The sequence below is a fragment of the Heterocephalus glaber genome, unplaced genomic scaffold, assembly GCF_053883595.1.
Source record: "Heterocephalus glaber isolate CG9 unplaced genomic scaffold, H.glaber_assembly_v1.0 deba00001444, whole genome shotgun sequence".
Classification (NCBI taxonomy): Eukaryota; Metazoa; Chordata; class Mammalia; order Rodentia; family Bathyergidae; genus Heterocephalus; species Heterocephalus glaber.
The window spans coordinates 8,124,796-8,136,672 of record NW_028258297.1 but is presented as its reverse complement, the minus strand read 5'-3'; the positions used below and the strand labels follow the sequence as shown (position 1 = coordinate 8,136,672).

The window sequence follows — 11,877 nt, the reverse complement described above, 5'->3', positions numbered from 1 at the left end:
AGCCCCGTCTACCCAAATGCACTCAGAACCCTTGCTTAGCTTACAGCTGAGCAAAGTTATCTCACATAAAGCCTCTTTACAATAGTGTTGATGTACTAAATACTGTACTACAAGTGCAGAACAATGGTTGTTGGTTACACTCTCCCCATCATGAAATAGAGAAGTTATCAGTTGGTAAATTGAATTTCCATCCTAAGTTGGGACATTCTGTAGTTCTTTCACACGTTCACTTGTTTGTGAAGTAGCAAAAAATTCCTGGTCCTCTCATGAAGGTGAATTTGATCTGAATCTAGCAAAATAACCCTGATTTGGTGGTTTAATGCAGTCATAACTATCTTCAGTCATATTTGGCTAAAATAAGTAATGAAATTTGAAGCACCCTTCCCTCAGAAAAAGAAGTGATTATCAGACTTAGCTCATGAGCTAACTGTGCCTGTGTTATTTCACCTTTTGATAAGGCTGATGTATCAGGAAAATGCTAATTGGGCATATTGATTTCATCAGGGCATCTGATAGTCTCTAAATCCTTGTTATATGGATTGGTAGCTGATTGAACCAACAAAGAAGACTGGGTTATGAATTACCCACCTGGCAGGAAAGCACTAGTGTTCAGATGAGTCATTCTACACATTTTCAGTGTCAGTGAAAATGAAATTAACTGGGTGTGGTGGTGCATGCCTGTGGTCCCAGGACTCTGGGAGGCTGAGGCAAGAAGATTGCAAATTTGAGCCCAGCCTGGGCAACTTAGTGAAGGAAAATGAAGATTTTCCAGTGACACAAGACCAGGAGAATTAACCAGTACATTTACTTGGTAAAATAAGATTTCACCTGACAAATATAAATGTAAACTGGGAATAGGGGCACATGCCTGTAATCCCAATGCTCAGGATGTTGAGGCAGAAGGATCTTGGCAGGTTTGAGGTAAGCCTGGGCTACACACTGAGTTCAAGACCAATCTAAACTACATAGTGATGCTGGGGATTTAGCTCAGTGGATCCAGTGCCTGCAATTTACAATCCAAGAGGGCTTGATGTTTGTAAACATACCCTGAAGTGGAAGCCTAATCTGGCATAGTGTTAATTCTGGGTGGGTGTGAGGGTTAGGTGAAGCTGGAATGGCAGTGTTGGATCTGACATGGAAGCTGCTCAGAAAATGTCATTTTTCAGCTGAACATGGTGGTACACACCTGTAATTCCAGCACTCAGGAGGCTGAGACAGGAGAATCACCATGAGTTTGAGGCCAGCCTGAACTACATAGCAAGACCTTGTTTCAAAAAAAAAAAAACAAAAAGGAAAGAAAGAAAATGTTATTTCTGCCCAGGAAGGCTTCCCAGCCTCCTCTGTGGTCAGTGAGGAAGCAGGCTGCACTCAGTTTGGTTTGTGTGCCATGGAAGAGACTTAACTTTGAACCTGAACCAGAGAATGAGAAAGTGAGTCAACATAAAGATTAAGTAGAAAAAACTGGCCGGCTAGACTCAGTGGTGCATGCCTGTAATCTCAGCTACTTAGAAGGCTGAGGCAGGAGTATTATGGTCTGAACCCAACCTGGGCAATTTAGCAAGATCCTATCTCAAAGTTCAAGCAAACAAAAACAGTCTGGAGATATAGCTCCATACTCCCTGGTTCAATCTCAGTACCACAAAACAGACAAAAAGTAGGGCTGGGGGTATAGCTTAGTAGTAGAGCACTTACTCCAGCATCCCAAAAAGGAAAAAATTAAAGCTGGAAGGATGTGTACATAACCCTGCCCTGGGTCCAGCCCCAGCTACATACACGGGAAAGCTATATCATGAAATAGTAAGAGTTTGTGGGTAGTGAATAGGTTTAAGTTGATTTTGTGTTTGTGTATTTTTTCAAGTTTTTGAGAATTTTTACTTCAATGAACTTAGTTCCAGATTTATAAAACCTAGTTTCAGATTTATAGAAAAGTGGCAGAGTTTCCCTGTGTACCTTATGATTTCCCCTATTAATGTCGTAATTTATATAGTACAGTTGTTACTACATTAGTAAATGAATATTGACACATTATTAAATAAAATTCTTAGTTTTTAAAATAAATTTTATCCCACCCCTCTCCTCAGGCCCCCAAATTCTTAGTTTTTAACTAATGGCCTTTTTTCTATTCCAAGATCCCATTCTGGGGCAGTTACTATATTTAGGCATTGTAATAAAATATTTTTAAAATCCTAGCGTTCATATAGATTACAAGATCTTTTCCTTATCAGAGATGTGGTTTAATATACATAAATTTTACCCCATATTCTGACTAACTAGAAGTCAAAGCAGAATTTGATTTCTCCACATCTGGTGTGACACTTACTTTTTTTGACAAAATTTCTGAAAAACTAGTTTTCAGTGGTGAATGTGGTTGTTACCAGCCTTCATGGAAAGTACAAACTCAAGAAACCAGCTGCCAGCCATGGTGGTATATGCCTATAGTCTCAGCACTCTGGGAGACTGAGTCAGGAGAGTCACAACGAGACGAGCCATGGTTGATCTCACCTGGCTGTCAGATCCCAACTTGCGTTGTGGGTTCTGCAAGTTCTGCTTGTGGTGGGCAGAACTGTGGTTGGCAACATTCCAGCCCAGGTTAGGAAAGGTTTGAAGGCATCCTAAGGAGCTATTGTGGATTCCTTGACCTTAATCCTCACACGGGAATTCCCGGGAACTATCTGGCTCATATCTAGTAGTGGGATTAAGTGGCTACCTGTGTGTGAGATTGAAAGGGAGACTAGAGCCATAAAGTCTTCCACTGAGTTTCCATCAACAAACTATCTTTTCACTGCCATGGCTCTAGGGCACTGGGAAAGAGCACATTAAAATTTAAAACTATAGGAAAGTATTATACCTCGCCCCTGGCTTCAGAGTTTAATGTGACAACTGTCTTTAAAATGCAATTAGGAGGCCAGGGATTTAGCTCAATGGCACTGCGCCTGCCTCATAAGTGCAAGGTCCTGAGTTCGATCCCTAGTACCAATAAATAAAATGCAGTTAAGACCAGGCATGGTAGTGCATGCCTATAATCCTAGAACTAGAGAGGCTGAGGCAGGAGGGTCACTGAGTTTGAGGCCAGCCTGGACCACATAGTTGAAGGCCAGCCTTGACTACATAGTGAGACCTTGTCTCAAAAAACCAAAAAATAAAATTAAAAATTAAAAAATGCAATTAGGATAGCACTTGTAAGAGTCTAGGAAAGTGTATTTTAAATACACTATAATACAAAACATCCCCAAAAATTAGATAAGAATCTATCCATCCCATAGTTTATGTAGAATTCATATACAGCATTTACAAATAGAATTTCATACAATTGTTATATAGTCTCCCATTCCTTAGAAGTAATTACTTTCTGTGTTTTGTGGCTTTTAGATGCACAGGGACAGGGGTGGAAGCTTTGTCTTCAGATTTCCTATTAAGTCTGCAGAAAAGGTAGGCAAAAATGAAATGGTGATAAATTATTGCAAAATCCAAAGGGAATGATGCTAAAACTAGCATTATTCAGGCATTAAATTTTGACACCTCAATTTACCTTAGAAAATCTCAAGAAATTGTATTTTCCCCCTAAATGTAAGAAACATAACCCCTCCAAGTTGAGAGATGAGAAGAGGAACATTACCACCCTATAAAGCCTGGTATTGGGACTGGGGTTGTATGTACCTCAGTGGTAGAGCCCTTGACTAGTGTGTGTACCCTGGTTTGGATCCCTAGCTCCTCCAGGAGTGCACACACACACACACACACACACACACACAACACAAAGCTGGTATTCATTGCCCTAATTAACTAAAACAACAGAAACACTTTTACCAGGCAGTGCCATGGCTGGGGAAGAAAAAGGAACTCGATCTCAGAAAATGGGTTCAGATCTTGGTCTGCCACTTATGAGCTCTCTTTGGCCAGGTCCTCCCCTGTAAAATGGGAATGGAAAAATTCACATGTTTACAGCATGGGTGTTAGAAAATATGGCAGGGCTGGGGATTTAGCTCAGTGGCACTGTGCCTGCCTCAAGTTCAAGGGGCTAAGTTCGATTCCTGGTACTGGAAGAAAAAATATATATATATGGCAAAGTGCTTTGCCAACTGTGGCAGACAGGAAGGTCATGACTGATAATGTGTGTTTTTTAGGCTATCGGAAGCTACCAGTGTGGTGGGATAAAAGACAAGAGAGGCCACTGGGAAACAGGAGGATTTATTTCAGGTTTTAGGCAAACACCGGCTCAACCTCAATTGACTAATATCCAAAGGAAGAGCAGAGAACAAAGGAAAGGCTCCAGTTTTTATACATTTGGTCCAAGGAGGTTGGTCTTTCTTGGAGTTTACAGAAACAGGGCAAGGACAGACAGTTTTGTAATTTAGCCTTGAAAGAAGATAGAGCCTTATGAATAACTGTCATAAACTTTGTTTACAGGACATAGTTGTCAGTATTATCTGTACCAGAGCAAGGAGTTACAGCTACAGGGGAGAAGAGGTGGGTGATGGGTGGGGGTCTGTCCAAAGCTGGGAAGAACTTGTTTTTAGGTCCTGCTTCACCAACACCGCTAGGAACCCAGGTTTAGGTAATAAGCAGATCGAAAACTAAATTTATGTCTTCAGAAAACCATTCCTGTAATGTTTTTTAAAGCTAGAGCCCAGGTCGCTGTTATCGATGGAGATCGGCGGCCACCTCCCTGGACTGTTCACTGGTGCTGAGTCTAAATGTTTTCTGGATAAGTCTAGTTCTCACAGCATTGGCAGTCCGCATTCTCACTTCACAGATGAGCTAATGCTAATGTGGCTGCAACTCTACACACAGTACCACACATGCCTGGAAGGTGGCTTTCTCAGCATGACCTCCACCCGTCTGTGCTTTCTCCAAAGAGTGAATTGTGTGACCGTGGCCCGAGTCGGGTTCTGAGCACGTGCAAGGAGCGGCAGTGGCCCAGCCTCGCCGCGCCTGCTCCATCTGCACTTTTGGTTCAGCCGGGCTGGCCAACTGCAGCTCCGACTGCAGCAGGTCATAACTCGGACCTGAGCACCGCTCGTGCCCGCACGACTACCGCCCCCGGCATGCCCCGCGGCCCCCCCCCCCACCGCTTCCTGGCCGCGCGTGCGCAGAGGCGCCGCTGCGCCTGACTGAGAACCGCGGAGCCGTGAGCCCGACCGTGGATTGGCGCTGAGGCGGCCGCCAGGCAGGTGAGTATGGTTGATGGTCCTGAAGAACCGCCTGTGCCCACACCTTCCACACGGGTGAGGACTTCGAGGCGTCCGGGATCGGGCAGGCCAAGCAACAAGCCGATGGCGCCGGCGAGGGGAGAAGCGCTGCAGCGGGCCGGGAGGTTCGCGCCACGGTGGGCTGGGCCGGGCGCGCCCGGGACTCGTGGCCTGCGGGACAGCGGCGGGCACCTGGAGGGCCGAACCGGTCCGCGGGCAGCCAGGGACGCAGCAGCTCTGGGCGGACTTGGCCGGAACCCACCCCTCGGCGGCGTTGAGCAGTCTCGGGGACGCCGCACCTGACGCCGAGCTTTTATTTTCTTTAAATACGGCTGCCCCAGGCACATTTCCAGGTGCAAACTCCTCCACAGGTTTAACTTGGAGGCTTTGCGTTTTAAGATTCAAATTTGCGATCCAGACCGAGTCGGAGAGTGCTGTCATGTACTTGTATTTTAGGAGTATTGGGGGCGGGGGGAAATTGAGGCATACATTAGGATCACTCCGTGTGTTAGGATTGGAATTTTGAAAATTCTCCTAGTTTCCGGATCCCAGCTGCTTTTTTGATGTTGTTGTTGTTGTTACCGGGGATTGAATTTGGGTCCTTGCACTTGCGGTGCAGGCGGCGGAACCACTGAGCTAAATCCCTGGCCTCCCAGCTGCTTTTAATATCGGGGGTGGAGTGGGGATCAGTGACCGGATGACTGTATGGAATCTTCCAGTCTCTTGCTGCAGGTGAAGTTTGTGGTAGGTCTTGCTTTTTTAGGTAAATATTTAGAGATGTCCTGGAATTTTTTTTTAGTTATTTTTTTATTTGTTTCTTGGTAAATTTGACCTCTCTTCCTCCCCTTTTAGGGGATGGTACTGGGGGGTTTGAACCCAGGAGGACTTTATTGCTGAGCTACATCCCCAGCCCTTTTTTTTTTTCTTTTCTTCTTTCCCAGGCCTTTTTATTTTGACACAGGATCTTGCTAATTTCCCCGATCTGCTGTCAAACTTGTGATCCTCCTGCCTCAGCCTCCCCAGAAGCTGGGATTACAGGCCCTTTATAAGCATGGAGGTGTGTAGTCTTATGGGAGAGAGGGAGAGGTGATCTGTTGATCACATATAGGTAATAGGGGAACAAGACCCGGGACTAGAACATTACCTTTACAAGGCTGGGGAGTTGGGTAGCTCAGTCATAAGAGTCCTTGCCCAGCATATGAGGCCCTGGATTCCATCCTCAACAACAACAAAAGGCTGTGAACAAAAAGTTGCTTCAGTATAAAAATGCCTACTAACCTTCTTTGGAAACTTGACACTGACAGAAAAGTGAACTGGGATAGAACTGCACAGAAATGTACCTGTTATTAGAGTCAAATATTGAGAAAAGAGCTCAGCAGGTAATCATCTCTTATTGTACAGCCTTCTTTCAGTGTTTGGAGTGGATACGAGAACACCTTGCTAGCTTATAATCTTAAAAAGGGTTCTGTATGTTTGTGTTTTCAGTTTTTCTCTACTTCCCTTTTTTGTGTGTGGGGGGAGGGGTACTGGGGATCGAACTCAGGACCTTGTGCTTTCGAGGCAGGCGGCGGCACCACTGAGCTAAATCCTTGGCCCTCTACTTAGTTCTCAATGAGGGTTTTGGCAGGAACCCAAAATCTTGTTCATTTGGTGATTTAACATCAGTTTCATCAGTTTATTCTCCATATTGTCTCTTCCTCATCTGGCAACAGCAGTAATTTTCCACAGCTGCCATTCATGAGTTCATGGAGACTGTTACAAGGAAATGAATAGAGCAAAGGGTGGTACACATAGAAGAGATAAAGATCCTGTTTCTTTGCCATTACATATTACACATACATTTGGACAGGAAATCCTGACTAGAACACAAGCTAGACGGGAGAGGTCAGGACACAGGGCCAGGATTCTGCTTGCAGTCATAATCATTGATGACAGTTATTGAATGCCTTCTGCTTGACAAGCGCTGTGGTTGTCACAGTGTGCTAGGTAGGTATTTTTCTATTTTACATACGTTTAAATTGCATAGAGTGTAGTGATTTGCTCACAGATACTGTGACAAAGTCAGATTTCAAATTCAAATGTATCTATCTAGCTCTAAAACCCCTGATCTTTTGACTGTGCTGTATTTTTGTTGTCTCACTGTGTAGTTCAGGCTGGCTTTGAACTGTTTCCCAGGTTGGCTTTGAACTCGAGATTCTCTTGCCTCAGCCTTCTGAGTGCCATGATTACAGGTGTACACTACCATGTCCAGCTCTACTGTGCTGTATTACCTTATCAACATATATGTCCAAGTCTTTCTCCTTTTTTTTTTTTGTACCGGAGATCAAACTCAGGACCTTGTGTTTTCGAGGCAGGCGGCAGCACCACTGAGCCGAATCCCCAGCCCACTTTCTCCTTATTTTGTGCAGTGCTGAGGATTGAACCAGCACCCCATGCAGGGGACTTGTGCATGTGGCAAACATTCTACCACTTAGCTACATTTCTAGTCCATGTTATTGCTGTGTATGTGGTTCTCCTCCCCCCCCCCCCGCCCCCACCGCTTTTGGTGGTGCTGGAGATTGAACACACCGCTCATATATGCTTGGAAAGTGCTCTGCCACTGACCTACACTCCCATCCCAGCCTTTCTTCTTCTTAAAAAAAAAAAATGTATAAAACTTTCTGTGATCTTATTTTTTCCTAAAAGTTACTATAATTTCTCCCACTTTTTCTTTCTGGATTTGTCCTTAACAGACTCTTGGCCTCTGTCCTCCTTTTACTCCTTAGTGCAGTGCAATTTGCCTTCCTCCCTCAGCTCTTGCAACTGCTTTCGTGAACTTCATTCAACCACTTATTGGATAATAACTACTATATGTACTATCTTCTAGACTTAAAAAGATCATTAGGACATAGTTTAGGGACTAAAAAGGGAGAGAAAGAAGTTTGTACATGTCACTATGATATTTTAACTGCTGACAAGGTAGTCTTGTTCCTGGGGATGGGGGCGGACACTTCATTGAGAAAGTGACACTGGACTGCCAAAAGAGAACCTTCAGTTGCTCTAGAAGAAGTGTTAGTATGCCATGCTTAGATGTATACTTTTAGTTTTTGGGGGGTTTTTTTGGTACTGGGGATCAATCTCGGGCCCTTGCACTTGCGCAGCGGGCGGCGAAGCCACTGAGCTAAATCCCCAGCCCTGATGTATACTTTTAGGGAGAAGGGAGAAGGGAGAAGCTGTGTCTCTCTAGCGAGAGAGGACATGGTTGAAAGATAAAGCGCAGGCTTTGGAGTCTGACCTAAGAAGTGAGCTACAATCACTTATTTTCAATTACCTACTTTCAATGGTGGTGCATGGTGATCCTCCTGCCTCAGCCTCACAGGGTGCTGGAATTAGAGGCATGTGCCACCACACCCAGTTAAAGACCCTGTTTTAAAATCAAAAAATTTTTATTCTTAGAAAGGGCATGATTTCCAATTCAGGCTAAAACAAGTGTTTATACATTTGTTCACTTTTTGAATTGGGGTCTCAGTTTGTAGAACCCATGATCCTTCTGCCTAAGCCTCCTGAGTGCTTATTTTTCTTTAATAAAATAATGGGTATCTTCCCAACCTTCTCTAGATATCCAGATAGCCTCCTGGCTAACATTCTAAAGACATGAAACAAAAGATCATTTCCCTCTTCTTGTGTTTGAGTTTCATTTGTAAATATCCTTAATTTGTGTGACTTGAGGATAGGGTTAAAGTCCAAAGACCACTTTTTTTTTGATACTAGGGCTCAAACTCCGGACCTTGGCACCACTGAGCTAAATCCCTGGCCTCCTTTTTTTTTTTAACTTTTAAAGATGATGCAGTAGTTAGGAGCTTCAACAGTGATATTCAGGTCCTGGCTCTTCAGAGGCCTGGGGTACAGCTCAGTGCTAAACTGCTTGCCTCACATGTGTGAGGTCCTGGGTTCAATCCCTTGCACTATAAAAGTGATCGTGGCTCTACAACTTTAAACTTTTAGGATTTACACAAGTTATATAACTTCCTGGTGCCTTGTTTTCCTCATTCGGAAAAAGTGGGCTAGTTACCACTACTGCTTATAATAATAGCTAATATTTATTGTTTATATACCAAACACAGTTCTAAGAATTTTACTTGTATTAACTTCTTAATTCTCCCAACACCCTGTGTGTTATCAGTGTAATGCCCATTTACAGATGAGGAAACAGTCACAGAAATGCTAAGCAACTTAAGATCACACAAGTGAGTCAGGATGGAACTTTGGCAGTTTGACTCCAGAGTTTATTCTCATAACCTCCTACTTCATAGTTGTTTGGAAAATTAAATACAACCCATTAAAATGGATGACAAGCATTCAGTAAGTATTAACTACCACAATTAGCTTTGAGTTTACAAAGCATTTTGCACATATTTTGTTTTTTTTTTTTTTTTTTCCAGTACAGGGGCTCGAACTCATGACCTTGTGCTTGCAAGACAGGTGCAGTGCCACTGAGCTAAATCCCTAGCCCCTTGTACGTATTTTGTTATTTGTTTGTCAAAAGAACAACCAAAAGTTGTGACCAGCACCATCTTACAGATGGGAAACTGGTCACTTGCCCAAGGTTGAATAGTAAGTGTGAATGAAGGTAATACTCAGGCTTTGGTCCTCCTCCACACTTGGATTGTGTTGAGTTTGGGATGTCACATTGTGAGTTTAGTAGATAGATGTTTTGGCCTCTCCAGCACTCAGTCTAGATCTGGGAAAAGAGCTCAGTTTTGCTTTGAAGAACAGTCCATCCTCGACCATGAGGATAATGGACACATGACCCACATTAGACCAACAGAGAGTAGGCAAATACATGTGTTCCTCCTTTACTTTGAGTCCTAGGTCAAATGGCTTAGTGACAAACAGTTCCACCTCCTTCATCACAACCATGGGTTCATCCCTAATAATCCACTGGAACTGCTGTTTATTGCAAAGATCAGATTCTTCAGCTTTTTGCTAGTTCTGTGCCCTATCAAATATCCTTTCAATACATTCTTCTATTGCATAGTTTAAGGTACCAAGAGTCAGTGTTTTGTGGCTTAGAGCTGACTCCTTTAACTTAATGTTACATGACATGAGGTCTTGTCACTTAGAGAAGTGTTAAAACAACTGCCTGATAAACAATGAAATTATGTAATATGAAGGAAAATAGGTAGAACTGGAGACCATCATGATAAGTGAAGTAAGTCAGACTTACAAAGTCAAATACTGCATGTTTTCTCTTAGATGAAGAATGAAGGGGAGGGCCAAGGATTTAGCTCAGTAGCACTGTGACTGCTTTGCAGGCACAAGGTCCTGAGTTCTATCCCAGGTACAAAAAAAAGAATCAAGGGAGAGAAGGAATGATCTGGTGGCCCACACCTGTAATTCCAGCACTCTGGGAAACTGAGGCAGGAGGATTGCATGTTCAAGCTCAACCTGGGCAACTTAATGATAACCTGTCTCAAAATTTTAAAAGGGCTGGGGAAGTAGCTCAGTGCAAAGGCCCTGGATTCAAACCCTAGTACTGGAACAGCAACGAAGAAGAAGAACAAAACTGGTGACTTGAACCTGAAAAGAAGAGAAATCTTGGAGAAGACCTGAAGGTTATCTTCAAATATGTAAAGTATCTAATATATAAAATGTCCCCCAAAAGACCAAAGAGTAGACATTACTAGCAAACTGATTTCTGCTCAGGTTAAAGCCTCTTGCAAGGCTACCCACGGATAGACAGCTGTCTTATCTAGAGATTAGATATGTCTACCAGAATCTTAATCAGCTCTCACCTTCTTCAGATCTTTGCCAGATTTCACCTTCTCATCAAGCCTTTACTGACCCTGGTTAAAAATAGCAACTTCCTAGATGGACCTGGTGGTGTACACCTGTAATCCCAGCACTCTGGGAGGCTGATGCAGGAAGATCACAAGTTTCAGCCTAGCCTGGACAGTTTAGACACTTAACAAGACCCTGTCTCAAGATAGAAAATAAGGAAAAAGGACTTGCCGAATGTAGCTCAGTAGAAAGGCTCTGGGTTCATTCCAAGAAAGAAAGAAGGGAAGGAAGGAAGATTGGTTCGTAAAACTACCTATCGTCCTTTCTGCTTCATTTTAATTTGTAGCCCTGTAATATAATATGCTTTCCCCCTCCCTGCTTTACGTGGTACTGGGAATTGAACCCTGGGGCTGCTGAACAACTCTCTTATTTTGAAACAGGGTGTGCCAACTGCATCCAGCTCTTATTTATTTTTTTTAATCACTTGTTTCCTCTCTAGAATATTATATCCTTGAAAGAACGGATTCCTGTGTATTTTGAGCACGGTTGTGTCCTTAGCACTTAGAACAGTGCCTAGCACATTTTCTAGGAGCATAGCCAACTCACGCTGTCCACTTCTATCTTTTTTCTACCATTTCCTTTAATCTCTGATGTCTTCCTCTTCTCTTTGGATAACAGCATTTTAGGACAAAAAGTCTGAGCTCATCCTCTTTATGTGGACCAGGGGTCCTGATATCACACAGCTAATTGATAACATTTGGGACATGGGACGTGAACAGCAACTGACTACTTGTTTCTCTGTTATATGGTGGTGCCCCTAAGTTTTGCTCGACTCAGGCCCTTGCAAGGCCTACTACAGGATATATATTCCTTAATGAGTTGTTAAGTATGTCTCATTCATAAAGGCCTTTCCACATCAACCTGTAAT

General features: G+C 43.3%; 1 protein-coding gene across 7 annotated transcripts in view; it reads left to right on the top strand.

Annotated features, from left to right (window-relative positions):
* Window positions 1–5,061: 5,061 nt before the first annotated feature.
* Window positions 5,062–11,877, top strand: part of Sgsm3 (small G protein signaling modulator 3) — a 42,765-nt gene continuing 35,949 nt past the window's right edge. For 5 of the 7 annotated variants that reach the window (XM_087213438.1, XM_021258957.2, XM_004845548.4 and 2 more), the window contains exon 1: window positions 5,062–5,171. The gene's annotated coding sequence lies outside the window, so the exon portion shown is untranslated. Of the gene's footprint in view, window positions 5,315–11,877 lie in introns of all 7 variants that reach the window. The other 2 variants (XM_087213435.1, XM_087213437.1) reach the window with 2 other exon arrangements.